Below are 27,911 nucleotides of genomic sequence, written 5' to 3'. Positions count from 1 at the left end.
GTGCAGAATGGTGGGGTCAACCTCCAAAATTCTGTAAGAAATAAGTATAGACATGTGCTTAAAACACAGGTAATTTACAAAAAAGATTTGGTTAGTTGGTTACTGTTTCGCCCGGATATCACAGATCGGAGCCTAAGTAGCGCATAAGGCGCCATTTTGATGAACATTTCTCCTGGAAGCAATTGCTGCTGATATCATTTGGCTAGTCGTTACCCCGTTCGAACTAGTTGGAGCGGATAATGAACCTGCTGATATCTTTTACAGAGCATTTAGTTATGTCGTTAAGTTCCGACAGTATATAACCGTTCATAGTTGGAAAGCTAGTGTGTGCTAGAGTTGGGCTTTCACACAGGAAGTGCGCGATTGTTTCTTTGCTGCACTCCTCGTCGTAGTTACTGCAAATGCTGTTAAAAGGTATCCCCTCTTCCTCAATATGCAGGCCAAGCAGCCAGTAGCCTATGAAGATCGGCAAACATTTAGGCTTGTCTACCTCAGTCTGTGAGATGAGGTGAATGGATGGGCTTTCCTCCTGTTGTTGTTGTTTTAGTAGCTATAAGGATACTCCCCGAAGGCCTTGCACCATTAAGGTACTAGCCCGACCATCTCGGGAAAGATTTGGTATGGCCAAATGAAACCTTCTACGCCAAACCCCTCTCTTGATCCCTAGATCCGTGAAGAACTAAATGTCGCCAGAACCTCGGCTGTTAAAGTAACAGGATTTTGCACGGTTAGGTGAGGTTGACAATCGGCTTGGGAAGCTATATTTTGCGCTAGCAACAGAGTTACACTACACAACCCCTTGAATCAGTTTGGTATTTTAGTCGCCTCTTACGACAGGCATACCTGGCGGGGGTATATTCTAAGCTCCCTGTTCGTGGTTCCGTCGAAAAAGGAATGCTGTAGGCCGATGCTTAAGCCTCTTCGCCGCGAAAAGGCAACCAACATTGAAACGGATAATATAGGCTTGCTCGAACAATAAATCAAATATCATGGTGTAGATTCTATATAAATATTTTTCGCCAAAATTATATGCATGGACCTTCATCTGGATGGTCTGTATAGCTTTCTGGTAATCAAACATCATCTAAATCCATTCAACCATTTTGGCGTAAGTGAGTAACAAACACATGCTTCAGGGCAAACAAACTGTTACACATTTTAACATCAAACAATTCAAATTTATAGTATCAGTAAAATATATCTATATATCGTATATTATTAAGAGCCTTTTTGCATTTTCACTTAATATTTGTTTTTGTGTTTACTTTACTTTCAGATCAAAAAACACCTCCGCTGTTTTCCAGATATCAAACTTCGCTTGATAATTAAAACCGAGCCATAGAAAAAGAAATGCCTTTAAATTTAGTGTTTAGTGTATAACATGTCAGCTGTGCTTCTAAAAGATATATGGAATAAATTATTCAAAACAATCATATAAATAAATGCAAAAATTAGTGTGCATACTTAAAAAATAATCTAAGTGATCATTGTGAAGTATACAAAGCCATTTATAGTACAATAATCAACAAAAGTAAAAATTTTGCAATTATTACATTTCATTTATACATCGATTACTTACAAACCTACAACACCTTCTTTATCCAAGTATACGTGCCTGTAATCTAAACTTATTTAGTGGTTCATGATTGCACTACAAAAAATTACAAATAAATCGTTTATTCAATGTAACTCATCGTGGTTGTTAATGTTGTTGTTGCACGCCTTTAAATAAAATAAAAAAATATATAAAAAAATTGCTGCAAAAATGTTTCAGGTATGAGTGATTGAGACTCATGCATTCATAGATTTTGTTGCATTATTCGCTCGTTCTTGCTGTCACTCTTTTTTATACGGATCTACACGCATCTTTTGCCATATTTGGGTCTACGTTCAAGATTATCTTGCGCACATCTTCGTGTATGGCAACATTTTTGCTGATTGTATGGCATTAAAATTTTAAATTAGCTACATTATTTTAAAAGGTGAGTAAAATAATTTTATTGTTCGTATTTTTGTTGTTATTGTTTGCAACGTTGAGCATCTAAATGCTGGCCTAATATATATTTTATATAAGTGTTGTAAAGTGGCAAAATTATAGTGATTTTCATGAGGAATTTTTTAACTTAACTGATAAAGTATGAATTAAGGAATGAGGATGAACAAAACAAACGAATTACAATTGTAAATTTTATTTATATTTAAAAAAAATACTCGTCTATAATTTATTTAACTAAACTACATGAATTGGCGCATTCATATGGCTGAGTGGATAAAGGCATCTGCTTTTGCACTAGTATAAAGTATGAATGTTGGAGATTTCGAGTTCAATATTCAGCTCCGGAAAAGCTAGCTGATGATGAAGTGAAATTCACAAACATGTCCTAGTAACCATCGCCGTTAGTAAACTTTGTCTTTTCTTTTCTCTAAGATCAATAACATACAATCCAAGTAAACCAAATAAAAGGACACGGCAGACGTTGTTCTGCCGTAAATTTTTTTTCTATCTGCATACATTTTAATAAGCTTTTTCCGTCTAACTCTGCCTTCGCCCCTCTATACTTTTTCCTAATCTTTTTTATTCACTCCTCCCTCCGTATTTTTCGCTTCATTTATCTTCATCTCATTCTATCCCTTTCTCAGTCTCATTCTCCTTCTCTCTTTTCTCTTCTCTCAATTTTTTCTCATTCTTCTTCATATCTTATTGCCAGTCCCAGAGGGTGGTATGTATTTTATTCCAGTCCCATTCCGAGTCTCAGTCCCAGTCCCACTCCGAGTCTCAGCCTCAGTCTCAGTCCCAGCCCTAGTCCTAATCCCAGTCCCAGCCCGTCTCTGGTCTACATCAAAGCATCGTAAATACTAATATAAGCGAATACATATACCAAATTTCAGGCAAATCGAATAAGACGTATGTAAATTGGTATGTGGGTATTATTAATTTATGTCTTTATTTCGGCTTCGCATGCATATTTATTAGTTTTGCCAGGTTGATACGACTAAATCGAATATCACAATGAAAATTACTTTAAAACTCTCAGCAACAGCTTTCATTTGATATCCATAATACAGACACATTCTAGGGATATCCGGGTCCATGTTTTGGCCTATATCTCGAGACCGTAGCCACCCAGCGGTGTAAAACTTACTCTGTACTAAAACACACATCAAGAGCTTCAATTTGATACCCATAATGTAAAACAAGTAAGGAAGGCTAAGTTCGGGTGTAACCGAACATTACATACTCAGTTGAGAGCTATGGAGACAAAATAAGGAAAATCACCATGTAGGAAAATGAACCTAGGGTAACCTTGGAATGTGGTTGTATGACATGTGTATCAAATGGAAGGTATTAAAGAGTATTTTAAGAGAGAGTAGGCCATAGTTCTATGGATGGACGCCATTTAGGAATATCGCCATAAAGGTGGACCAGGGCTGACTCTAGAATTTGTTTGTACGATATGGGTATCAAATGAAAGATGGTAATGAGTATCTTAAAAGGGAGTAATCCTTAGTTCTATAGGTGGACGCCTTTTCGATATATCGCCATAAAGGTGGACCAGGGCTGACTCTAGAATTTGTTTGTACGATATGGGTATCAAATGAAAGGTGTTACTGAGCATTTTAAGAGGGAGTGGGCAATAGGTCTATAGGTGGACGCCTTTTCGAAATGTCGCCATTAGGGTGGGCCAGGGGTGACTTTAGAATGTGTTTGTACGATATGGGTATCAAACGAAAGGTGTTACTGAGCATTTTAAGAGGGAGTGGGCATTAGGTCTATAGGTGGACGTCTTTTCGAGATATCGCCATTAGTGTGGGCCAGGGGTGACTCTATAATGTTTGTGCGATATGGGTATCAAACGAAAGGTGTTACTGAGCATTTTAAGAGGGAGTGGGCATTAGGTCTATGTGGACGCCTTTTCGAGATATCGCCATTAGGGTGGGCCAGGGGTGACTCTAGAATGTTTGTACGATATGGGTATAAAACGAAAAGTGTTACTGAGCATTTTAAGAGGGAGTGGGCAATAGGTCTATCGGTGGACGCCCTTTCGAGATATCGCCATTAAGGTGGACCAGGGGTGACTCTAGAATGTGTTTGTACGATATGGGTATCAAATGAAAGGTGGTAATGAGTATTTTAAAAGGGAATGGGCTTTAGTTCTATAGGTGAACGCCTTTTCGAGAAATCGCCATAAAGGTGCACCAGGGGTGACTCTAGAATATGTTTATAAGATATGGGTATCAAAGGAAAGCTGTTAATGAGTATTTCGAAAAGGAGTGATCCTTAGTCCATAGGTGGCCGCCGTTTCGAGATATCGCCATAAAGGTGGACCAGGGGTGTCTCTATGAAAGGTGTTACTGAGCATTTTAAGAGGGAGTGGGCATTAGGTCTATAGGTGGACGCCTTTTCGAGATATTGCCATTAGGGTGGGCCAGGGGTGACTCTAGAATGTTTGTACGATATGGGTATAAAACGAAAAGTGTTACTGAGCATTTTAAGAGGGAGTGGGGAATAGGTCTATAGGTGGACGCCTTTTCGAAATGTCGCCATTAGGGTGGGCCAGGGGTGACTCTAGAATGTGTTTGTATGATATGGGTATCAAATGAAAGATGGTAATGAGTATCTTAAAAGGGAGTAATCCTTAGTTCTATAGGTGGACGCCTTTTCGATATATCGCCATAAAGGTGGACCAAGGGTGACTCTAGAATGTTTGTACGATATGGGTATCAAACGAAAGGTGTTACTGAGCATTTTAAGAGGGAGTGGGCATTAGGTCTATAAGTGGACGCCTTTTCGAGATATCGTCATTAGGGTGGGCCAGGGGTGACTCTAGAATGTGTTTGTACGATATGGGTATCAAACGAAAGGTGTTACTGAGCATTTTAAGAGGGAGTGGGCATTAGGTCTATAGGTGGACGTCTTTTCGAGATATCGCCATTAGTGTGGACCAGGGGTGACTCTATAATGTTTGTGCGATATGGGTAACAAACGAAAGGTGTTACTGAGCATTTTAAGAGGGAGTGGGCATTAGGTCTATAGGTGGACGCCTTTTCGAGATATCGCCATTAGGGTGGGCCAGGGGTGACTCTAGAATGTGTTTGTACGATATGGGTATCAAATGAAAGGTGGTAATGAGTATTTTAAAAGGGAGTAATCCCTAGTTCTATATGTGGACGCCTTTTCGAGATATCGCCATAAAGGTGGACCAAGGGTGACTCTAGAATGTTTGTACGATATGGGTATCAAACGAAAGGTGTTACTGAGCATTTTAAGAGGGAGTGGGCATTAGGTCTATAGGTGGACGCCTTTTCGAGATATCGCCATAAAGGTGGACCAAGGGTGACTCTAGAATGTTTGTACGATATGGGTATCAAACGAAAGGTGTGACTGAGCATTTTAAGAGGGAGTGGGCATTAGGTCTATAGGTGGACGCCTTTTCGAGATATCGCCATTAGGGTGGGCCAGGGGGACTCTAGAATGTTTGTACGATATGGGTATCAAACGAAATGTGTTACTGAGCATTTTAAGAGGGAGTGGGCATTAGGTCTATAGGTGGCCTTTTCGAGACATCGCCAATAGGGTGGGCCAGGGGTGACTCTAGAATGTTTGTACGATATGGGTATCAAACGAAAGGTGTTACTGAGCATTTTAAGAGGGAGTGGACATTAGGTCTATAGGTGGACGCCTTTTCGAGATATCGCCATTAGGGTGGGCCAGAGGTGACTCTAGAATGTTGGTACGATATGGGTATCAAACGAAAGGTGTTACTGAGCATTTTAAGAGGGAGTGGACATTAGGTCTATAGGTGGACGCCTTTTCGAGATATCGCCATTAGGGTGGGCCAGGGGTGACTCTAGAAAGTGTTTGTACGATATGGATATCAAATTAAAGGTATTAATGAGGGTTTTAAAAGCGAGTGGCCCTTAGATGTATATGTGAAGGTGTTCTCGCGATATCGACCAAAATGTGGACCAGGTGATCCAGAAAATCATCTGTCGGGTACTGCTAATTTATTTATATATGCAATACCACTAACAGTATTCCTGCCAAGATTCCAAGGGCTGTTGATTTTGCCTTGTAGAACTTTTTCATTTTCTTCTACTTAATATGGTAGGTGTCACACCCATTTTACAAAATTTTTTCCAAAGTTATATTTTGCGTCAATAAACCAATCCAGTTACCATGTTTCATCCCTTTTTTCGTATTTGGTATAGAATTATGGCATTTTTTTCATTTTTCGTAATTTTCGATATCGATAAAGTGGGCGTGGTTATGGTCGGATTTCGGCTATTTTTTATACCGAGATAAAGTGAGTTCAGATAAGTAGGTGGGCTAAGTTTAGTAAAGATATATCGGTTTTTGCTCAAGTTATTGTGTTAACAGCTGAGCAGAAGGACAGACGGTGGACTGTGTATAAAAACTGGGCGTGGCTTCCAACGATTTCGGCCATTTTCACAGAGAACAGTTACCGTCATAGAATGTATGTACCTACCAAATTTGAGAAGGATTGGTAAATTTTTGTTCGACTTATGGCATTAAAAGTATTCTAGACAAACTAAATGAAAATGGGCGGAGCCACGCCCATTTTGAAATTTTCTTTTATTTTTGTATTTTGTTGCATCATATCATTACAGGAGTTGAATTTTGACTTAATTTACTTATATACAGTAAAGATATTAAATTTTTTGTTAAAATTTGAATTTAAAAATTTTTTTTTTTAAAAGTGGGCGTGTTCTTCATCCAATTTTGCTAATTTTTATTTAGCACATATATAGTAATAGTAGCAGCGCTCCTGCCAAATTTCATCATGATATCTTCAACGACTGCCAAATTACAGCTTGCAAAACTTTTAAATTACCTTCTTGTAAAAGTGGGCGGTGCCACGCCCATTGTCCAAAATCTTACTAATTTTCTATTCTGCGTCATAACGTCAACCCATCTGCCAAGTTTCATCGCTTTAATTGCCTTTGGCAATGAATTATCGCATTTTTTCGGTTTTTCGAAATTTTCGATATCGAAAAAGTGGGCGTGGTTATAGTCCGATATCGTTCATTTTAAATAGCGATCTGAGATGAGTGCCCAGGAATCTACATACCAAATTTCATAAAGATAGCTCAAAATTTACTCAAGTTATCGTGTTAACGGACGGACGGACGGACGGACGGACGGACATGGCTCAATCAAATTTTTTTTCGATCCTGATTATTTTGATATATGGAAGTCTATATCATCTCGATTCCTTTATATATGTACAACCAACCGTTATCCAATCAAACTTAATATACTCTGTGAGCTCTGCTCAACTGAGTATAAACACATTCTAGGTGTATTCGGGTCCATATTTTGGCCTATATCTCGATACCTTAGTCACCCAGCGGTGTAAAACTTACTCTGTACTAAAGCATACATCAACAGCGTACCCGGGTCCACGTTTTGGCCTATATCTCGAGACCCTGTGCGTCGATCCTGAATTTGCTATAAACCTCACGGAGCCCGAGACCATTCCAATGAATGCAAAACCGTGGAAATCGGTTAGGTGTTCTGGAGTTGTAGCGTCACGAAGGAAAACCGACTTCGTTTTATATTATAGATATTATCCTTCTATTATAACACAAGGTTGTCAGTGAAACTAAATGCAACTTTCACATGTTACGAACAAATCTATCAGATATGTACCTTATAGAAATGTTTTACATTAGCCAAAGAACAACATATACAACAGCGAAGATGAAAAAACTCCTGACAATTTTCATAAAATTTCGACTAATTAATTTTTCTTGTTTTATTTTCAATCTTTCCAGGAGACACTTTTATGTATATTGTTACAGAAAATATTCTAATTAGCAGGGACGTTCAAAAATTTGTATATTGAAGTGCAAATCATAATATATACAAAATAATATGTACACTGAAACTTTTTTAAATTAAATGATTAAAGGATTTTGATGATCCCGTTAATGAATAAATTCTGAATTAATTTTTTTTTCAGTGTTGCAATATTCTTGAAAATTTTTTTTGGTGTCAATTTGTTAGTGTAAATTTGAATTACATATCGAAGTGTCTTGACTATGAAAGAGCTTTTTCTTTGCACTTTCATATGAATCGAATTTATATGTGAGGGTATTTCGGTTTCTATTTGTAAGTGTAAATTTGAATTACATACCGAAGTACCTTGGTTTATATGAAAGTGCTTTTTCTTTGCAGTTTCATATGAAATTCATGCATTTTCATATGAATCGAAGTTATATATGAGGGCATTTCGGGTTCAATTTGTTAGTGTAAATTTGTATAGCATAGTAACAAGTGCCTTAGCTCCATATGGAGGTGCTTTTTCTTTGCACTTTCATACGAAATTCATTCACTTTCATATGAGTCGAATTTTTATGTGATGCCCTCACATGTAAGAGTTCAATGATTTTTTTTTTTATATTCAAAGTGTGAATTTGTATCTGTGCCTACTCTTCAGGGCAAAACAAAAACAAAAGTGCTATAAGTGTATAGGGTTTAGTAGCTCTGCTAATTAATCTCAAAAACAATTCCGAAAAATTGAGAATATTTCGATGATTTTTTTAGAGTATTTTTAATGCGTAGCCCCATCAATTTAAGTCTTATATAGATTTTTGACAATTCTTTTCATTTATCTCAACTATCTATTGCATGTTCGTCCTCCACATATTCAGTCACTTTCATCCCTACCATCCCCTACACCAGCACATTTCTCTCTGCTTCATTACAAATTATGGTCTCTCTTTCAACATGTTTCCCAATTAACCTAGCACTCCTGCTCGCTGTAGGACCTTTATTTGTTGTCCCTCTCCCTCTTCCAATTCCTCCTAATATCTAGTTTACTTATCTCTCTCGTTTTCCTTCTCTGCCTTTGTATCTCTTCTTCTCTACAACAAGCCGCCAATTTAAGTGTGTGTTCGCTGGCGAAATGGCTTAGCCGGCTCTAAAGAGACCCGCTTATTGAAAAGTACTCGGCTCTGAAAATTTATACTGTTCTAAAAATTATCTGGTTCCACAAAAGTACATGCTTCTTAAAAAGACCTGATTCTTTAAAGGTACTCTGTTTTGAAAAAGCGCCGGTTCAAAGAAAGACGCGGTTCAAAATAAAATCCGAGCTAAAAAAAGTACCTGGTTCTAACCAAGTACCAGGTTTTAAAAAAGTACACGGTTCAGAAAAACTACTCACTTTGAAATATTATCTGGTTCTTATATATCCAAACTTTACTAGGCACTCAGTTCTAAAAAAGTAGACAGTGCTAAAAAATGCTCAGTTCTTATATAAGACGCTGACTTACTTCAGTGGTATCGTAACACACGAAACACGATTTTTGAGTAATTACAAAATAAATATAGTTTACAAAAATACGCATATAAGCCCATTGAACTAAAAATATAAAAATATATTTGAGAGCAAGCTAAAAACTATAATGGAGAAAACATGCTAGTATTGTGTAAAAAAGCGTCGCTCGATCTACGAAAAAAAAAATATTACAAAGCGCCCCGGGTTATTTTCATACTAACACTTATTGTTTCAAGTTTATTTTAAAAATTAGTATTATTATTATTTAGTTCCATGAACTTTAAAATTATTTTTTAATTTTCTAAAACTATATTAGACCAGGTTCTTTAGCTATTTTGATTTAAAGTCAAACTGCGTAACCTGGGTTGTTTTAACTCATCTTTTCATCACACCGCCAATATTCAGAATTACCTCACTTGTGCGCTTCTAAAAGCGTCTAAATCAGTTTCGTTTAAATTTCTTTTAACGTACATAGTTTCATCTCTTTCACATAAGAAATCAACTGCTGATTGGGATATCGCCGTACCTCGGTAGCTAGTTCGAAAACTACTATCTTATATTATTTTATAAAAAGCCCTATCTTAAAATTTGTTTAAAAGATGCTCTATACGTCAGAATGTATTAGATTTAGATCAGATAGGGCGCATTTGAAACAAGTTCTGAAATAGAAGGGGTATTCTTTAGATTTCTGATAAAGAGTGCTTTTGAAATGGTAGCCTAAATAGGGTCATACTCGTATATGTGATTTTTACTTTCCACACTTCCATAAAAATGCACTCATAACGCCAGCAACATTGCCCTTGAACTCTCTTCATTAAATATTTATTGTTTGTTTTTTTTTTCGTAAATCCCAGTCAGTTTTTTTATCTCTTCCAACTGAATAATATCATCAACATACTTTCACACTAATAAAAATTCTATAATTGTACCAGTTTTGGACTTTGTTTTTTCCATTTCCTATGTGGAAGTGAACTAGGCAGTACCCTGCAAAAAATACGATTAGTGTATAAGAATTTTGGGATGAGTCACAAAGGGGTATGCGACTAATGCCAGTTTTGATCTCTTTGTATGCGTTAAACTGTTCCATTTCATTTGAGCATGTCCTATGAAGAAACTAATGGTACCCATTTATACCCGAACGGAAACGATAGAACCTTTATACCAATATGGGAGCGAACGAAAACGTATCCTTTTTCCTATCATAAAGTGTAAGTTTTCCCATGATATGTCAATTGATATGTACATTTTAAACGCAAAATTAAAAATTGCGAAAGATTGTAAGATACATCTAGGTAAAAAAAAAAATATTTAGTCGCCAACTCATTCCAAAAGATTTGGGTGGAATGTAATGAAATATATGGTCCTAGTAATTTAGATATGATATAGGGTTTCGTGGTGTGGTGGTATCGTGCTCAGCCTACCACACCTAGGATCATGGGTTCACGCCCCGGGCAAAGCAACATCAAATTTTAGAAACAATTCTTTTCAATTAGAAGAATATTTTTCTAAGCCGGATCGCCCACGGCACTGATTTGGCCAGCACTCCGAGTGTATTTCTGCCATGAAAAGCTTCTCAGTGAAAACTCACCTGCCTTGCAGTTGTCGTTCAGAGTCGGCATAAAAGGAGCGCGATGCAAATTTGGAAGAGAGGTTCGGCCTAAAGTCTCTTCGGAGGTTATTCGCGCCTTACACTTAGATATTTATTATAGGGCTCCGCATTTTTCTTAAATAATTCAACTTGTTACAGTTTTTTTTTTTAATAACTAATCTAAATCGTACCCAAAAGGGACTAGAGCGGATCAATTATGCCCCAGTGTAGGGAAAAGAGATTGATCGGAGACCACTCTCTTTAGGGATTAGCCGCACGATTGCAGGGTATTTACTTACATATATTTTTGTATGGTATTCCTTTTAACAGTTGAATATGTAACAGTCGAACTTGACATTACTAAACAAAAAGTTTACCATTGACATGATTCACTAATTGCCACAGCGGACGCATTTTAACAAAGCACAATCCAAAGTAAATAAAATAAATACTTTATTGCACTAATTTGCTTCCTTCACTATACAGGTGCATTTACATATGTACATTTTATATATTTATACGTATATTTAAACACCCACATATAAATCACTATCTAGGTGTAGGCTGCTGCCTCTTTCGAGTTACTCTGTCGACAAGTAAAGATATTATTTCAATTATATCAGCCGCATCGAGCATAGCAAGTACATACATATATATTCGAAAATTAACCGGCTGAATCCAAATGTGTATGCCTACATAAATGTACAGTTAGCATCATCACTGTCACTGCCAAACAATAAATAAACAATAAGATATGTAAGTAAGCTAATTTTATTTTTATTTATGGTGATTTGGTGCGCCAACGCATCATGCACAACAAACAAGAGTGTGAACACTTAAGAAGTGATTATGTTTTTCTTGTAGATCTTGTAGAGTATAACAATAATCAGGGTAAGACATTTTCCAAACTTCTACAAAATGTTAAGTAACGTGTTACCGGAGTTAGGTAGTAATATTAAGTGCTTCACGCTTCAGTGCCGACCGTATTGCTATGGAGGTAAGGTGCTTTCATATAGTATTGATATCCCGCAAATGGAACACCAAAGAGTCCTTCAAAAAACCCTTTTGAACGAGGTCAAACTTCGGCAGCAGTTTGGCGAACGCTAGGAGCATATATCTGCCATGAAAAGCGCCCCATCAAAAACTCAGCTTGCTTTCAAGCACCGTTTGAAGTATGCCTAAACTTAAACTAACCGCCAATTTTTCGAAAAAAAGAGAGACTTTTGTGGATATCTTTCGACGTATATAGCCAAACTCCTGTTACTTCGGCACTTTCCATCTGCTGGTAAAACTGTTTGTATCTACCCTACTACAAGGGAGTTATACTGATTATCGCTGCAAGTAAAATATTGAAACGCTTTTAACTCTTGCGTCGTCCTGCAGTTGTTTACAGGAGGTATCTTGATATCTGGTATTGTTTTTTCCTATCCTAGTCTTCAGGTGCCGTTGAGCTGAAGCTTACGACAGTTGGTCCCAGTGCAGTCGCTATGTTCCTTTGGGGTCATTATTGACACTCCGTATTGAAAGGTTTTGAGTTAAAGTGGGAGAAGTGTATTATAGTACCCTGATATAATTAAGCTCTATTCCTTTGAGTATCAGATAATGGCAGCTAGAACTGGGCTTAGCCTTGCATTTTCTCCAAAGTGACTCTTTCTCGATCCTTTTTTCACAGAAATATCTCCGACTTGGAGAATCGGCTGCATTTGTGTGGTATTCTGTTGCCTTTGACGTTCAACGTAGTATCCACGATTGCCTTCATGGCTGATGTTGCTGTTCTTATTATTTTTAGGGTCTACGTATTTTCTGATCGCGTTTTTCCACCGTCGTATGTATGTAACTCCTCCATGGACTAAGAGCTAGTGAAATAATACATTCAGGACATCCCGTCACTTGAAGTGCTTTCATTACCCGGTACAAAAGAATACCGGGTTCTAAAAAATACTTGGTACAAAAAATATTCGGTACTCAAAAAATAATCAGTTCCAAAAAAGTGCTCGAATTTGAAAAATAATTCTGTTCCAAAAATTAGTCGGATATAAAAAAGAGTCCTGTCCCTGAAAAATTACCTGATTCTGAAAAGATACCCGGATTTACAAAATAATCCGGATTCGTACACCGTTTTTAAAAGGGGCCGGTTTCGAAATCCTCCTGATTATGGTTTGAAAAAAGTGGTCGGACCCAAAAAAGTATTCGGTTAAAAAAAGTTCCCTAATTCGGAAAATTCCCCGGTTTTTTTAAAAAATAGTACTCAGATCTGGAAAAGCACCTTGCTATAGAAAATACGCGTTTCTGGAAAAGTACTAGGTTCTGTTTTAAAAATTTACCCACAACAGAAAGTAACCGATTTTAAAAGAGTACCCGATACTTACAGAAGTCTAAATTTTTTATTTAAATATATTGCTCATTTACTTCAATAGTATCATAACTCAAAGAAAAGCGATCTTAGAGTTAATAAAATCAAATTTCCATGTGGGCCAATGAAACCAACCTAATGTCATTCACTAAATTTGTTTTTTTTTTTTTATAGACAGTGGATTGTTAAGCATCGAGATCTAACACTCACCTAAAGAGGAACCCGACAGCTAAGAAGTATACATACACAAAATAGAATACAAAAAAAGACATACAAACATGCGATTTATTTAATTACTAAAGAAAAATAGAGCGGATTCTTTTTCATTGTAAAGAACGAGTCTGAAGCATCAATCAGTTATTATCTTCCCACAAAAACTGAAAAGGGTCGTTAAGTAAGAAATTGGTTCTACATTATTGAAAAATTATAGGTTTGTTATGCCTTGAAACTCCGTATGGAACATTGAAATTGACTTCGTTCAAAATAAATGGGCTTGAAATCGATTCACTGAATAGCTTAGCAATAATTATAACTCCTAGCACATCTCTGTGACCTGCAACGGCTGGAAGATCTATAAGCTTTAAACGGTTAGTGTAAGGAAAAAACTTACACAAAGACTTCCATTGAAGATTTCTCATTGCGAAAAGTAAAATATGTTCTTTAAATTAGCTTAGCCTATTTACATGAGATGCATAACGCGGATTCCAAATTATCGATCCATATCGATCGGTCTGACCAATGTTGTAAAAAGTGGTTTCGTAACGTGATGATTGTTAAACTCTTTTCACCATCTTTTCACAAATGTTAAAACTCTTCTCACTTTATTGATTGTGCTTTTAATATGAGGGTAGAAAATAACTTACAGTTAAATATGGCTGAAGTCCCACCTGGAGAATAGAATTCCTTTTTTTGAAATCGATAAAACTAAATTTTGTGAGTTCTCAGCAACCTCGTATCGTATATCGATAAGGTAGCATCCTCGGTTTTGTTTTGCTCTTAAATGATTTAAAACTTTTCCAGAGGATCTCTTGTACCTCTGATGCATTGCTTCTGCAAGAAGATCCGAATGTATTAACAATTGGGCTTTCCAAAATAATCTGCGCCTCAATACTAGTAAATCCTATCACATAACGTTTACTAAGTCAATGAATGTGTTGTCTTTCATTTATTCGATTATTTTGCGTCAATTAACGAGTTTGGCGTAATTTTTGGCTCATCTTTTACTTTTGGTAACCATGTAATTTCATACCAAAAGCTTGTACCAGTTTAGGTTTTTTGCGACGATATGCTAAGGGTTTCAAGAACCCATATACCAGACAAATCCTATACAATGCCTTAGTGCGTTCAAAGCTAGAGTATGTCTCAGTCATTTGGAATCCAAAATACTCTTCACACTCTTTAAGAATCGAAAAAATTCGGCGCAATTTCTAATGATTTGCTCATCAACGTCTACGCTTTGTCAATCTAATGCCACTCAACAATGCTAAATGCATGCTTATGAATGTCTTACCACTTGAAGTCAGGTGTTTTGCTCAAAACGTAATGTTTATTTTTGACATTAAATCCCGTGCCGTTGACTGTTCAGAAATACTTGGGCAGTTGACTTTCAATGTCGCTAACAGAGCTCTGCTTTCACAGTACATTTCGTGTTTAAACGCTGCGATCCAGTTATTACAGTTCAGTTTTACACCTCTTATAAGAGCACTTCCACAAGGCTTTTTCTGAACATTGCCATGTCAAGTTTTCTGTTTAAGGCACGCATTGCGTCTTATTACTTATTTGAGTAAATCTCACTTTTAAATTGTTAAACTAGAACACCGAAGACCCTGAGTTCACTCCCCGGGCAACGCAACAAATAAATTTTAGAAACAAGTTTTTTCAATTGGAAGAACATTTTTCTAAGCAGAGTTTAGCAAGCACTCCGAATGTATTTCCATGGAAACGTTCTCAGTGATAACTCATCTACCTTCCAAATGACGTACGGAGTCGGCTTAAAATATATAGGTCCCGCCCGCTGAATGAAATTTGGCACAAGGGTGTATTTTTGTATTATATTAGACATTTGTCGGATCCGGTAGGATCGGACCACTACAACATATATCTCCCATACAACCGATCGTTCAGATAAGACGATTTTGGTCATTCCTGCCGCAATTTAGAAAATATAACCTCGAAACTCGGTGATATATATTCTAATATATCATAGAAGATTTTCTGAAAAAATCACTTTGATCGGAGCTATATATAGTATATATCCGATACAACCGATCGTTCAGATAGAAAGGTTTTTAGCAATTTCTCCCTTAATTTCCAATATAAAAACGTTAAACTTGGTGATATTTATTCTAATATATCATAGAAGATTTCCTGGAAAAATCATTTCGATGGGAGCTATATATAATATATATCCCATACAACCGATCGTTCAGATAAGAGGGATTTTTCCCATATTTTATTTTATATTTATCTTAAAAATCGTTTAGGTATGTACACCTGTTCACTATATATTTCTTATCTTATACATGGATATTACGAATGGGATAAGATTATTGTTCAGTCCCATTAATGAAAGGTATGAAGTCTTCGGCACAGCCGAAGATAGTCCCGGCCTTACTTGTTTTATTATACTCAGTTGAGCAGAGCTCACAGAGTATATTAAGTTTGATTGGATAACGGTTGGTTGTACATATATAAAGGAATCGAGATAGATATAGACTTCCATATATCAAAATAATCAGGATCGAAAAAAAATTTGATTGAGCCATGTCCGTCCGTCCGTCCGTCCGTCCGTCCGTCCGTTAACACGATAACTTGAGTAAATTTTGAGGTAACTTGATGAAATTTGGTACGTAGGTTCCTGAGCACTCGTCTCAGATCGCTATTTAAAATGAACGATATCGGACTATAACCACGCCCACTTTTTCGATATCGAAAATATCGTAAAACCGAAAAAGTGCGATAATTCATTACCAAAGACAGATAAAGCGACGAAACTTGGTAGATGAGTTGCACTTATAACGCAGAATAGAAAATTAGTAAAATTTTGGACAATGGGCGTGGCACCTCCCACTTTTAAAAGAAGGTAATTTAAAAATTTTGCAAGCTGTAATTTGGGAGTCGTTGAAGATATCATGATAAAATTTGGCAGGGACGTTACTCCTATTACTATATGTACGCCTAATAAAAATTAGCAAAATCGGAGAAGGACCACGCCCACTTTTAAAACAATTTTTTTTTTAAAGTAAAATTTTAACAAAAAATTTAATATCTTTACAGTATATAAGTAAATTATGTCAACATTCAACTCCAGTAATGACATGGTGCAACAAAATACAAAAATAAAAGAAAATTTCAAAATGGGCGTGGCTCCGCCCTTTTTCATTTAATTTGTCTAGGATACTTTTCACGCCATAAGTCGAACAAAAATTAACCAATCCTTTTGAAATTTGGTAGGGCCGTAGATTTTATGATGTTAACTGTTTTCTGTGAAAACGGGATAAATCGGTTGATGCCACGCCCAGTTTTTATACACAGTCGTCCGTCTGTCCTTCCGCATGGCCGTTAACACGATAACTTGAGTAAATTTTGAGGTAACTTGACGAAATTTGGTATGTAGGTTCCTGAGCACTCATCTCAAATCACTGTTTAAAATGAACAATATCGGACTATAACCACGCCCACTTTTTCGATATCGAAAATTTCGTAAAACCGAAAAAGCGCGATAATTCATTACCAAAGACAGATAAAGTGACGAAACTTGGTAGATGAGCTGAATTTATGACTCAGAATGGAAAATTAGTAAAATTTTGGACAATGGGCGTGGCACCGCCCACTTTTAAAAGAAGGTAATTTAAAAATTTGTAAGCTGTAATTAGGCAGTCGTTGAAGATATCATGATGAAATTTGGCAGGGACGTTACTCCTATTACTATATGTACGCCTAATAAAAATTAGCAAAATCGGAGAAGGACCACGCCAACTTAAAAAAAAAATTTTTTTAAAGTCAAATTTTAACAAAAAATTTAATATCTTTACAGTATATAAGTAAATTATGTCAACATTCAACTCCAGTAATGACATGGTGCAACAAAATACAAAAATAAAAGAAAATTTCAAAATGGGCGTGGATCCGCCCTTTTTCATTTAATTTGTCTAGGATACTTTTAACGCCATAAGTCGAACAAAAATTAACCAATCCTTTTGAAATTTGGTAGGGGCATAGATTTTATGATGTTAACTGTTTTCTGTGAAAACGGGCGAAATCGGTTTATGCCACGCCCAGTTTTTATACACAGTCGTTCGTCTGTCCTTCCGCATGGCCGTTAACACGATAACTTGAGCAAAAATCGACATATCTTTAATGAACTTAGTTCACGTACTTACTTGAACTCACTTTATTTTGGTATGAAAAATGAACGAAATCCGACAATGACCACGCCCACTTTTCGATATCGAAAATTACGAAAAATGAAAAAAATGCCATAATTCTATACCAAATACGAAAAAAGGGATGAAACATGGTGAGGTAATTGGATTGGTTTATTGACACGAAATATAACTTTAGAAAAAAAACTTTATAAAATGGTTGTGACACCTACCATATTAAGTAGAAGAAAATGAAAAAGTTCCGCAGGGCGAAATAAAAAACCCTTAAAATCTTGGCAGGTATTACATATATCAATAAATTAGCGGTATCCAACAGATGATGTTCTCTGTCACCCTGGTCCACATTTTGGTCGCGATCTGAAAAACGCCTTCACATATACAACTACCACCACTCCCTTTTAAAACTCTCATTAATACCTTTAATTTGATACCCGTATCGTACAAACACATTCTAGAGTCACCCTGGTCCACCTTTATGGCGATATTTCGAAACGGCGTCCACCTATAGAACTAAGGCCCACTCCCTTTTAAAATACTCATTAACACCTTTCTTTTGATACCCATATTGTACAAACAAATTGTGGGGTCACCCCTGGTCCACCTTTATGGCGGTATCTCGAAACGGCGTCCACCTATGGAACTAAGGATTACTCCCTTTTAAAATACTCATTAACACCTTTCTTTTGGTACCCATATTGTACAAACAAATTCTAGGGTCACCCATGGTCCACCTTTATGGCGATATCTCGAAACGGCGTCCACCTATGGAACTAAGGATAACTCCCTTTTAAAATACTCGTTAACACCTTTCTTTTGATACCCATATTGTACAAACAAATAATAGGGTCACCCCTGGCCCACCTTTATGGCGGTATCTCGAAACGGCGTCCACCTATGGAACTAAGGATTACTCCCTTTTAAAATACTCATTAACACCTTTCATTTGATACCCATATCGTACAAACGCATTCTAGAGTCAACCTGATCCACCTTTATGGCTATATCCCTAAATGGCGTCCACCTATAGAACTATGGCCCACTCCTTCATAAAATACTCTTTAATGCCTTTCATTTGATACACATGTCATACAAACACATTCCAGGGTTTCCCCCGGTTCATTTTCCTACATGGTTATTTTCCTTTATGTTGTCACCATAGCTCTCAACTGAGTATGTAATGTTCGGTTACACCCGAACTTAACCTTCCTTACTTGTTTTTATTATTGTTTTAAGATTAGCTTGAAAATTATTTTTAACTTTTTAGTTCAATGTCCTATAAAAGCGTAGTTTTTAGTTTTGTTTTAACTAAGTTTATATATTAGATCTTTAATACAACCTTTCAAAGCACCGTTCAATGCTTTTATTAACTTTAAACTTCAGGTTTAATTCCAACTTTTTATTTTATTCTGTTTTTAGCACAAATCAGCACTACCCAGTTGTATGCATACTAAGTGTTTCGGCACGCTTTTGACTTTTATGTTCTTTCATGGTAATTTCTTTAGTGAACTAAATAAGAAAAGCAAATTTGCGTAGAAAAATTACTACATTGAATAATTTTTTGTTCAACTCTAAAGGTTTTAAAGGCGTTAATGTTACGTGCACTGGGCAAGGCTTTGGCACGCAAGGTGTTGAACCGGTAATGAGTGACTTGAACTTGCTTCTCTTGGCTTTATTTTTTTTTTTTTTTTTTGCATGCTTAATTATATAAATGTTTCAATCATTTTTGTTTTTCTTGCATTTTGTTGTCTTAAACTCAGGTAAGCCAAGACTTTTTTTATTCTTTGTGTTCTTAGAATAGTTCTAGGTAGAAAAAGTGTATACAACTGAACTATTTGTTTTCTATAGTAAAAAAAAAAACCTCACGTTAATGGCTAATATTTTTCAAAGATTCAAGCACGGCTTAAATACAGCAACAACCATAAAAAACATGAAACTACAAAGTATTTAACAACTGTGACGCATTCATGCATTGCCCAAAGTTAAAAGCTCGCCATTCGATTCTTTATTTGCTTTTCTCAGCAAAAACCAAAATTTTATGATACAGCGCCTTAATTGGGACTCATAATTTGTTGGCTTAGCACTAATACGATGCTAGTGTCCAGTCGTTTGCGGCAATCGCTGGTTCCACTTTCAAATTATTATACTTTTTTCACAGCGTGCACTGTACGACATTTATATGTATTTTCATATGTATGAATAAGCATTTATGTAAATATGTATGCACACAAAATTTTTACAATATTGTAAATTAATACTAAAATTGTCACAGCATCAGCAGTTTATTGATTTTCCAATTAATAGTGTATATATATTTAGCTTTGGCGCCGAAAAATATTAAAGTCGTGCTAATGAACTAAAACAAGTTTGTTGCTTAAGTCTTTCGTACGAGTCATTAAATTTTTTATCAGAAGTGTTAAATGCTGTGAATAGAAATAAGAGTCATCATAACAATTATAAAATAAGAAAATCAAACAATAAATGTGACTGTAATATATTCTTTTTTGTTTTTCTTTTTGTATTAGTTATAGCTTCCAGGAAGCAAAAATTTATTACATGTTTTATAGGTCTGAGTTAAAAAAGACTTGAACTTTTTTTAAGTTTTACTATGAAGTATTTTATGTAAATTTTTGAGTTTAGTGCCATTAGAGATTTATTTTATTTAAAATTAAAAAAAAAATCTGCCAATTATATGTATATATGTAAATAATTTCACAAAAATTTATGAAAATTGTACCTTTTTGCATATTGTTTTGTTTCGTGACTTTTTTGTTTATTTTAAAATGTATTTTTATTACCATTATCCTTGCTGTTCCCTCATAAAGTGGCCCTTCCTCTGTTTTCACCATCGTTGCTATTATAATTTTCATCGGTTTGACTAATTTCTTTTCGGTTGGGTGCATGCTCCAAGCCGCTCACATCGCCCGATGTGTAGTCGCCGTTTCAGATTCCCGCGGCTATCTTTGCATGTGCAAGGACGACACGCAAGTGCTTACACAGGTTGTTATGAGAGCCTTTGACGGAGCCAGAATCCGGGTCTGGTGACCCCAAGTTCCTCATGGGTCTAGGATCATTCACGAGATGGCCAGGCTACCGGAACGTACCGGATCTGCATCCGGTAAAGAACCGTCAACATGTATAACATTCCCCACGTCCTTTGATCATTATCATTACCATTATCATTTTCATTATCATTATCGTCATCGTTATCATCAACATTATCATTATCATTATCGTTATCATTATCATTATCATTATAATTATCATTATCATTATAATTATCATTATCATTATCATTATCATTACCATTATCATTATCATTATCATAATCATTATCATTATCATTATCAATATCATTATCATTATCAATATTATTATCATTATCACTATCATTATCATTATCATTATCATTATCATTATCATCATCATCATCATTATCATTATCATTATCATTATCATCATCATTATCATTATCATTATCATTATCATTATATTTATCATTATCATTATCATTATCATCATCATTATCATTATCATTATCATTATCATTGCATTATCATTATCATTGTCATTATCAATATCATTGTCATTGTCATTATCATTACCATTATAATTTTTTTTGTGTAACGTGGAAAAAATGCCTATCGGTGCCACAATCGGTAGCAGCAATGCTCTTCGCGGTTTCTTAATGGACTACTCACTAGAATTTAATTTACCACGGTGCTTTTTCGCATGTGAGACCCAATTTTAACCTTACTGCAAGTAGGGAGACATTCTAAATAAGCTCGTTGCCTCGTTATAGGGCTAAGCAACTTTATTCTCGCTTCGCAAGGAGAATATTCCTTACGTATTTGCTGACGATATCAACTCTTTGCTTCCTCGGGATTCAATTGCCAAGTGTCTCACGGAAGTTGCCGTGTTCAGTTATAAACCTGTTCTGACCCGACCTCCACTGCAGCAACATCTCTACTTATTTCTGCGCGAGCGTGGTTGTGGCATGAACAGGTAGAGTATCTGCAGTAGGTTGTGATAATTAGTAGAGCCTCTGTTAGTGCGTCCAAGGTAACAGCTACTCAGTATCTCTGGAATTTCATTGTATTCGCCTAGACCAAGACAAAAGAATTTGAAAAAGATATAACATTTACCCGAAATTATTTTTTACAGTTTCTGCAGCGAGTTTCTGCTTGTTCATCTTCAACCATTATATTGATTAAAGTGGAAATTCCTCTCCTCATTAATCTCCGTTTCTCTGCCGTTAGCTGAAGCGTATGATCTGACATCCATCCCCTTCTAATGCGCGAAAACCTGACCATAAAATTCACCTTGCATCCACAGCACGTGAGTCACCTCTCATTTTTTTCCACCTTCGTAGCTTGATTGGCTGGTGATTGCTGATACACCCAAATATTTTATTTGCGCTTGTTATTATTTTAGTTTACATTCCCGCAAGGCATTAAAATTAAGACACTAAAAAATTTTAGTGAGAAATAAGTTATGGGCTTTCGAATTCTTAAACAAATTATAAAAGCAAGCAAAATCAAAATGAGATACACTCCATCATACAAATTTGCCTCTTTCATGTCACAATGTCAGCAAAAATTTACGTTTTTATGGGTGTGGCTGACAGTTGTTTAATTTTCTGCACTTAGGCGATAACAAATATGAAAAGGTACCTGTTTTTATTGTTGGCTGATTTTTGTTTTTTTCCTTTTTTGTAATTGTGTTTGGTTTGTAGCACGGTTTTGGTTTTCTTATGTTTTGCTTTATTATATTTTTAAAATTTTGTTTCTGTCATTAATATGACTCCGTTTGAATTTATTTATTATTTAATATTTTATAGCTTCATTGTATATTTGATAGCTAATTTGTCAAAAAATTATTAATTCAAGCCAAGTCCTGCCTTTATTGTATTTTTAACTGTACACTGTACAGTAACATTTTAGAAGCAAATATGTATATGAAAGTTGGTCCCAGAAGCAAGTTAGCTTGGAATTTCTTCTATTATTTTTAAATATTTCTATTACATCGTTAAACACTTTTAGTCGAGTCCATTGACATTAAAAATCAGTTTAAGATTAATCAGCTTTGATATGCATGCCTAGAGCTAATACTTAATTTACAATGTGTGAGTAGTTGATTTGAATTACGTTATTCACATCAATTTCAGCTCAGCCTGACTTCCTGCAGACTTTTTTTGATCAACAACTGAAAATTTGTTACTAAGCTTGTTGCAAAAGTCCATGAAATTTCAGGTCATACAATGATCATTTGGACGTATCATACAAAAACTAGCACTTTCAAAATTTCATACGAAAACTAAAACCTTCTGCCTATGGCGTACGAAAGCTGACAATTTGGTTTCTGGCCGAAGAAAAATAGTTTTTATGTTTGTTTTCCTACTTATTTACAGAGTCTAGAACTGTAAAGGAACTTTGATAATGTAATGTAATAAAATTGCTCAAACTTGCGATTCTAATCAAATTGAGTTATTGTTATCTAATGCCTCATTATTGAACATTACAACTGAGCGTTTAACCCCCAGAAGGTTTTGACCTTACGTCACGCTAGTTAAACTGTTTCGCGATAACTGGCGTCAACTGGCAGCACCAAAGGAGACCATGTCTTACTCCACCCCAATGAGAGACGTCTCCGCCATCCGGTCCATGAAAAAGCTAACAAAGCTTTTGGCCTTTATTCGTTGCATCATACCGCGTAAAGCATAGAATGGAACCGTGTTATGTACACGTAGTTTACGTTAAACAAATACAGGTTTATCATTGGCTCACACGTTGGGTGACAACCTCGAAACGGGATGCATTGCAAAGACGCATCTTTAAGCTTATCTTGAACACCTTTTGGCGAATTTCCATTGCGAATAAGCACATCTCGGGGTTATCCCTGCATTAGTCTTATTGATCTCATTATCATCTTGGGTCTAACTTTCCCTCGGCCATTTATGGTAGTACTAAAGCTGTTTCCAAGATCACTCTATGTATTTTGGATTTGTTTCTGCCATGTTATTGCGCAAGGACGTCGAAAATGGAGGTTCATTTTAAGTGTCACAATTAATATTAACGGAAAACCGAAATCTTTTTATAACAGCTAAAAACCTATATTATTATCGATCACCTTGTAAAAAATAAAAACAAGAAATTCAGAGTTAGTTTTCGTCATTCAGAAGACGAAAGTGTTAATTTTCGTCCGCAGCAAATTGAAAATGCCAGTTCTCGTCAGCCAGAGGCCAAAATTGCTACTTTTCGTCAGCCACTAAAATTCCAGTGCTAGTATTCATATGCCACGTCGATTAGTTCTTTTCTTACGAACTCCGTTTAACTCATAAAAAATATTTATTGTAAAAACTGCCCGCAAAATATTTCAATCCAGTACAATAACAATTGTATTTTGCCTCAAGGCAAGACATAACTTGCGGTTGAAATTTTGAATTACAACCATATGTTGGTATTGTTGTATTGATTTGTTACGCTTTTTTATGAGAATTATTTTTGGTATATATATTACAAATACAAAATGCGAACATTAAAGCCCACATAATTGTCTTAGTCACTGCACCCACAGCATTCAAAATATATCAAATTTTTTAATTTAATTCATTGCTAGAATAAAGAAAACAGTGAATATACAAAACATTTATGTAGATATTAAAAAGGTTATTATAGACAAGTATATACAATAAATCATACAAGACACCACAAATAAAAAAAATTTTCCTATGGTATTTAAATATTTTCGAAAGTGAACTTAAAATGGGGATTAGTTAAAAAGGTCGTTAAATATATTTCCTTTTAATTGTATTTTTTTTATATCAGATAATGAAAAACGCTTTACCATCAACTACGACATAATTTCTCTATTGATAAACCTAACAACTTAACAGTCAGGACTAAACCATTTATACATATGTCTATGACCAGCTACACTTTTCACTTTACCAATCAATCAAACGGTTATATAAAATAACCTAATTTTTAATTTTAATCATACAGTCAATCGCCTTAGAAAGAAAATGAAAGCTAAATAAATAAGATTATCTTATTGTTAAAACGCAAAACTTGAATGAAATCACAGAAAAGTAGTAAGTTATTTGATAAATTTTTGTCATATATGTTGATGCGGATTTCAATAAAATTCGTGATTACTTTGCAGCTTCTGTTGTCGTTCGAAGCTCTATGCTGTCGAATAAATAACTCAAATACTAAGCAAATACAAGCAAAATGTTCTTTATTTACACTACTTAGGTAGTAGTACTTCACAATTAGATTACTCGGGCACTTTACTGATATTGTGTTAAAATCTAACTGTTTGATCATTTCTGAACTTGCGCTGCTTTTATACTCTCAGCTACCTTGTTCGCTTATTTTTCCTAAGGTCTAGACTATTCGCGAACAGCCTTCTCAAACAGTTGCTTATTTATTTCACATTTTTGTAAGTATTCATATTTGCCTTCCAGCTGATGATAAAATTATGTGTGGCTATTTCTCTTTCTTCTTCGCTCTTAGCTGATGACTGCATCTATTTGAAATATTATCTACGCTCTTAGCTCTGCTGTTTACATGTATGTGTGGCTGCTTGCTTTATCGTTTACGTGCACATACGTATGGCTTCTTGTTTATCTGTTGTTGTGCATTTATTTACTAGCAGCATAATGACGTATCGAAATTCCTAGTACTCGGGGCAATATAAACGAATTCTCTTGAGAGTAGATAGGCCTTTCCGGATTTGGATGTGACATAAACCAGATAGCTATCGAAGCGAATTGTTTGGCCGCGTCAGTCATCGGCCTGACCCGCTCTGCTTAGCAAAAGAATGGCATCGAGAAGTGGTAAGCAAAATACCGTTAAATCATCATTCGAGTTGCATGTCATTATCTTTGGTGTCGTTCAAGAGCCGTATTTCTTTATCAATGCCTTACACTGTACCTTGTACTTTTAATTTTCAAGAGGGCTCTTCAGGTCAGCACATTTTGTTACTATCAATGCAGTTCTCACATAGACATTCAAGGTGTCAAATAAAGTCATGTTTGATTTTGTTTTTGTGCCTAATTGATACTAAAACTCAGTTAAAAATAAGTGGATTAGTCTCGGTTTGAGAAAAACCTAGCAATTGATTTCCGGTTTAATTTGGACCATAAAATGAACTTTCCAATCATCTTAATAAGTTTTCCCTCTTGTGGATCTTTCGTCTTTTGTAATGCACTGTTAAAAGTTTCTGAATTATGTCTTCAGTCACTAGCTCCCTATAGTTAGGAATATTAAAGTTGCTTTTAACTTAATTAGTTACAAAACTCGGTTTTCTTAATTTTTTTTTTAATATCTAGATCTGTTTGCGATCTGATGAAATTTTTTACCTTATGTGTCATATTGTTAGTGAGGTCCAAACTATATATTAAGTGCACAGCTTAAATTTTCTTAAAGTGATTGAAAGGTGTTTCACAGTTTGGGTTAATAGCCATCTTACGAAACTTTTTAATTTTTGATTAATTTTTCAGGTTTCTGAGCTATTTTCCTAGATGCAGTTCTAGAAATTCCTTGATCTTTAATCCCAACTCGGCATTGTCAGCGTTTCGGAAAAAAAAATATTTGCTGTCTTTCCTCTTTGAAATAAGAAGAACTTATTAAAGTATATGGCGGTCTCGTTTTCGTGAAATCGGGAATAAAAAATCGCTAAATTTTAAGTGGTAACAATACCCATAGAAGTGGTCATAATGTCAATTGACCTTTTGGCCGTAGACTACCCCTGAACCATGGCCAATTTTCTTCTAGTCTATATTTTTTCTTTTCTCTTCTTTTCTTTCCTTTTCTTTTCTTTTCTTTTCTTTTCTTTTCTTTTCTTTTCTTTTATTTTCTTTTCTTTTCTTTATAAACCCGAGATCCAGCTGTATGTTAAATAACAAAAAGTGTGTGTTTGCATTTAATTTTATAACTTGCGTCACAGGCCACGCCAGACGCAAAATCATACTTAATGTCGAATTATACGTTTAAAGCATTTGGTTTGCAATAACACCCAAAATAAAAAGAAAATAAGCGCTTAAGTAATGCTAGCTTATTACTTTATATTCTGTTTGATTACCAAAACTGGTCATCGACACATAAAAAGTGGGTCACTAAATAATAAAACGGTAAAAGGAAACACTTGTATGTCTTCTTATTTATATGGACGTACGACATAAACATTAACGCTTATACTTTTTATGATTGTATGACATACATACATCTTACTTAACTTTTTTTCATGTCGTATGGTGAATGTCACTTATTATAACTTTTTTCTTTTGTAGCTTAGCCCGCTGGTCATGTATTTACTTCACGTACCGTGACATTAAATAAACAATTATAGCACTCGTCTTCTGCGTGTCTTTTTCGAAATCAAATATTCAATAAACATATTTTGACTACTTATTATTTTGCTCTTTGTACATATTTTTGAAATAAATATGTATAAGTATGTAAAATTGCGAATTTAACATTGAATTTTGTCTTGTTCTTTTGCGTGAATTTAGGTCAACATTAAAAAAATGAATGTTTAAAAAAAGTGGAAGTACCAAAAGTTTAGGTTTAACTGCCCCTTAATAAAGACTTCACATAGACGGAATGAATTTGTTTGGCGACCAAATGGAAGACCCCCAATCAGATACAAGAACTTATGTTATAGAATAACTCTGTCCTCTTTGCAAATGCTCAATTTTAATTAGCATATAATTTCTATAAGTTTTTATATTGAAACCTTCACCCCATCAGGGAACAGTCCTGGTACGAAAATATATTCAGCCGTAATTTTATGTTAAATCTGAACAAAGAAGTAATGAATGTACATACATATATATACATATTTCGAATATCAGACCCATTAACAACATTCCACCAACCAAGAGAGTGCTATCAATTCTATTGCCATTGCTCGATATAGTGATTTGAAAACACTTAAGTTAAATGGAAAACCAATGCAATCCGATGAACATGACTCCAACAGCAAAAACAAAAAAACATATCTCCTTTACCAGCCAGTTGCATAGATGATAGACAACAGCGAGCACACCCACTTCATAAACAATACAACAAAAAAAAAAACAAATAAGGGTGTCTAAGTTCGCGCGTAACAGACATTATATACTCAGCTGTGAAACAGAAAGGATACACAGGCTACTACTAATGAACTTGAATTGGCAAAAATGCAGTTTAACAGTTGTAGCTATGAAAAAAAATTTTGTTCCATAATTTCGTTCGAATTGGAAATTTTTGTTCGACTTACAGCATTAAAAGTATTTTGGT

General features: G+C 35.3%; 1 protein-coding gene and 1 long non-coding RNA gene across 2 annotated transcripts in view; both read left to right on the top strand.

Moving 5' to 3' along the window:
* The window catches only part of LOC137237646 (uncharacterized), a 103,067-nt gene extending 101,545 nt beyond the window's left edge, over positions 1 to 1,522 (top strand). The window contains exon 3 of the long non-coding RNA XR_010949000.1: positions 1,277 to 1,522. This is a non-coding gene — a long non-coding RNA (uncharacterized lncRNA). The remainder of the gene's footprint in view (positions 1 to 1,276) is intronic.
* Positions 1,523 to 1,533: 11 nt separating this feature from the next.
* Positions 1,534 to 27,911, top strand: part of Cad99C (cadherin-99C) — a 263,834-nt gene continuing 237,456 nt past the window's right edge. Inside the window, exon 1 of the mRNA XM_067761516.1 lies at positions 1,534 to 1,982. The gene's annotated coding sequence lies outside the window, so the exon portion shown is untranslated. The remainder of the gene's footprint in view (positions 1,983 to 27,911) is intronic.

This window comes from Eurosta solidaginis, chromosome 1, assembly GCF_040869045.1.
Source record: "Eurosta solidaginis isolate ZX-2024a chromosome 1, ASM4086904v1, whole genome shotgun sequence".
Taxonomy (NCBI): domain Eukaryota; kingdom Metazoa; phylum Arthropoda; class Insecta; order Diptera; family Tephritidae; genus Eurosta; species Eurosta solidaginis.
This window is presented reverse-complemented; position numbering and strand designations above follow the sequence as displayed.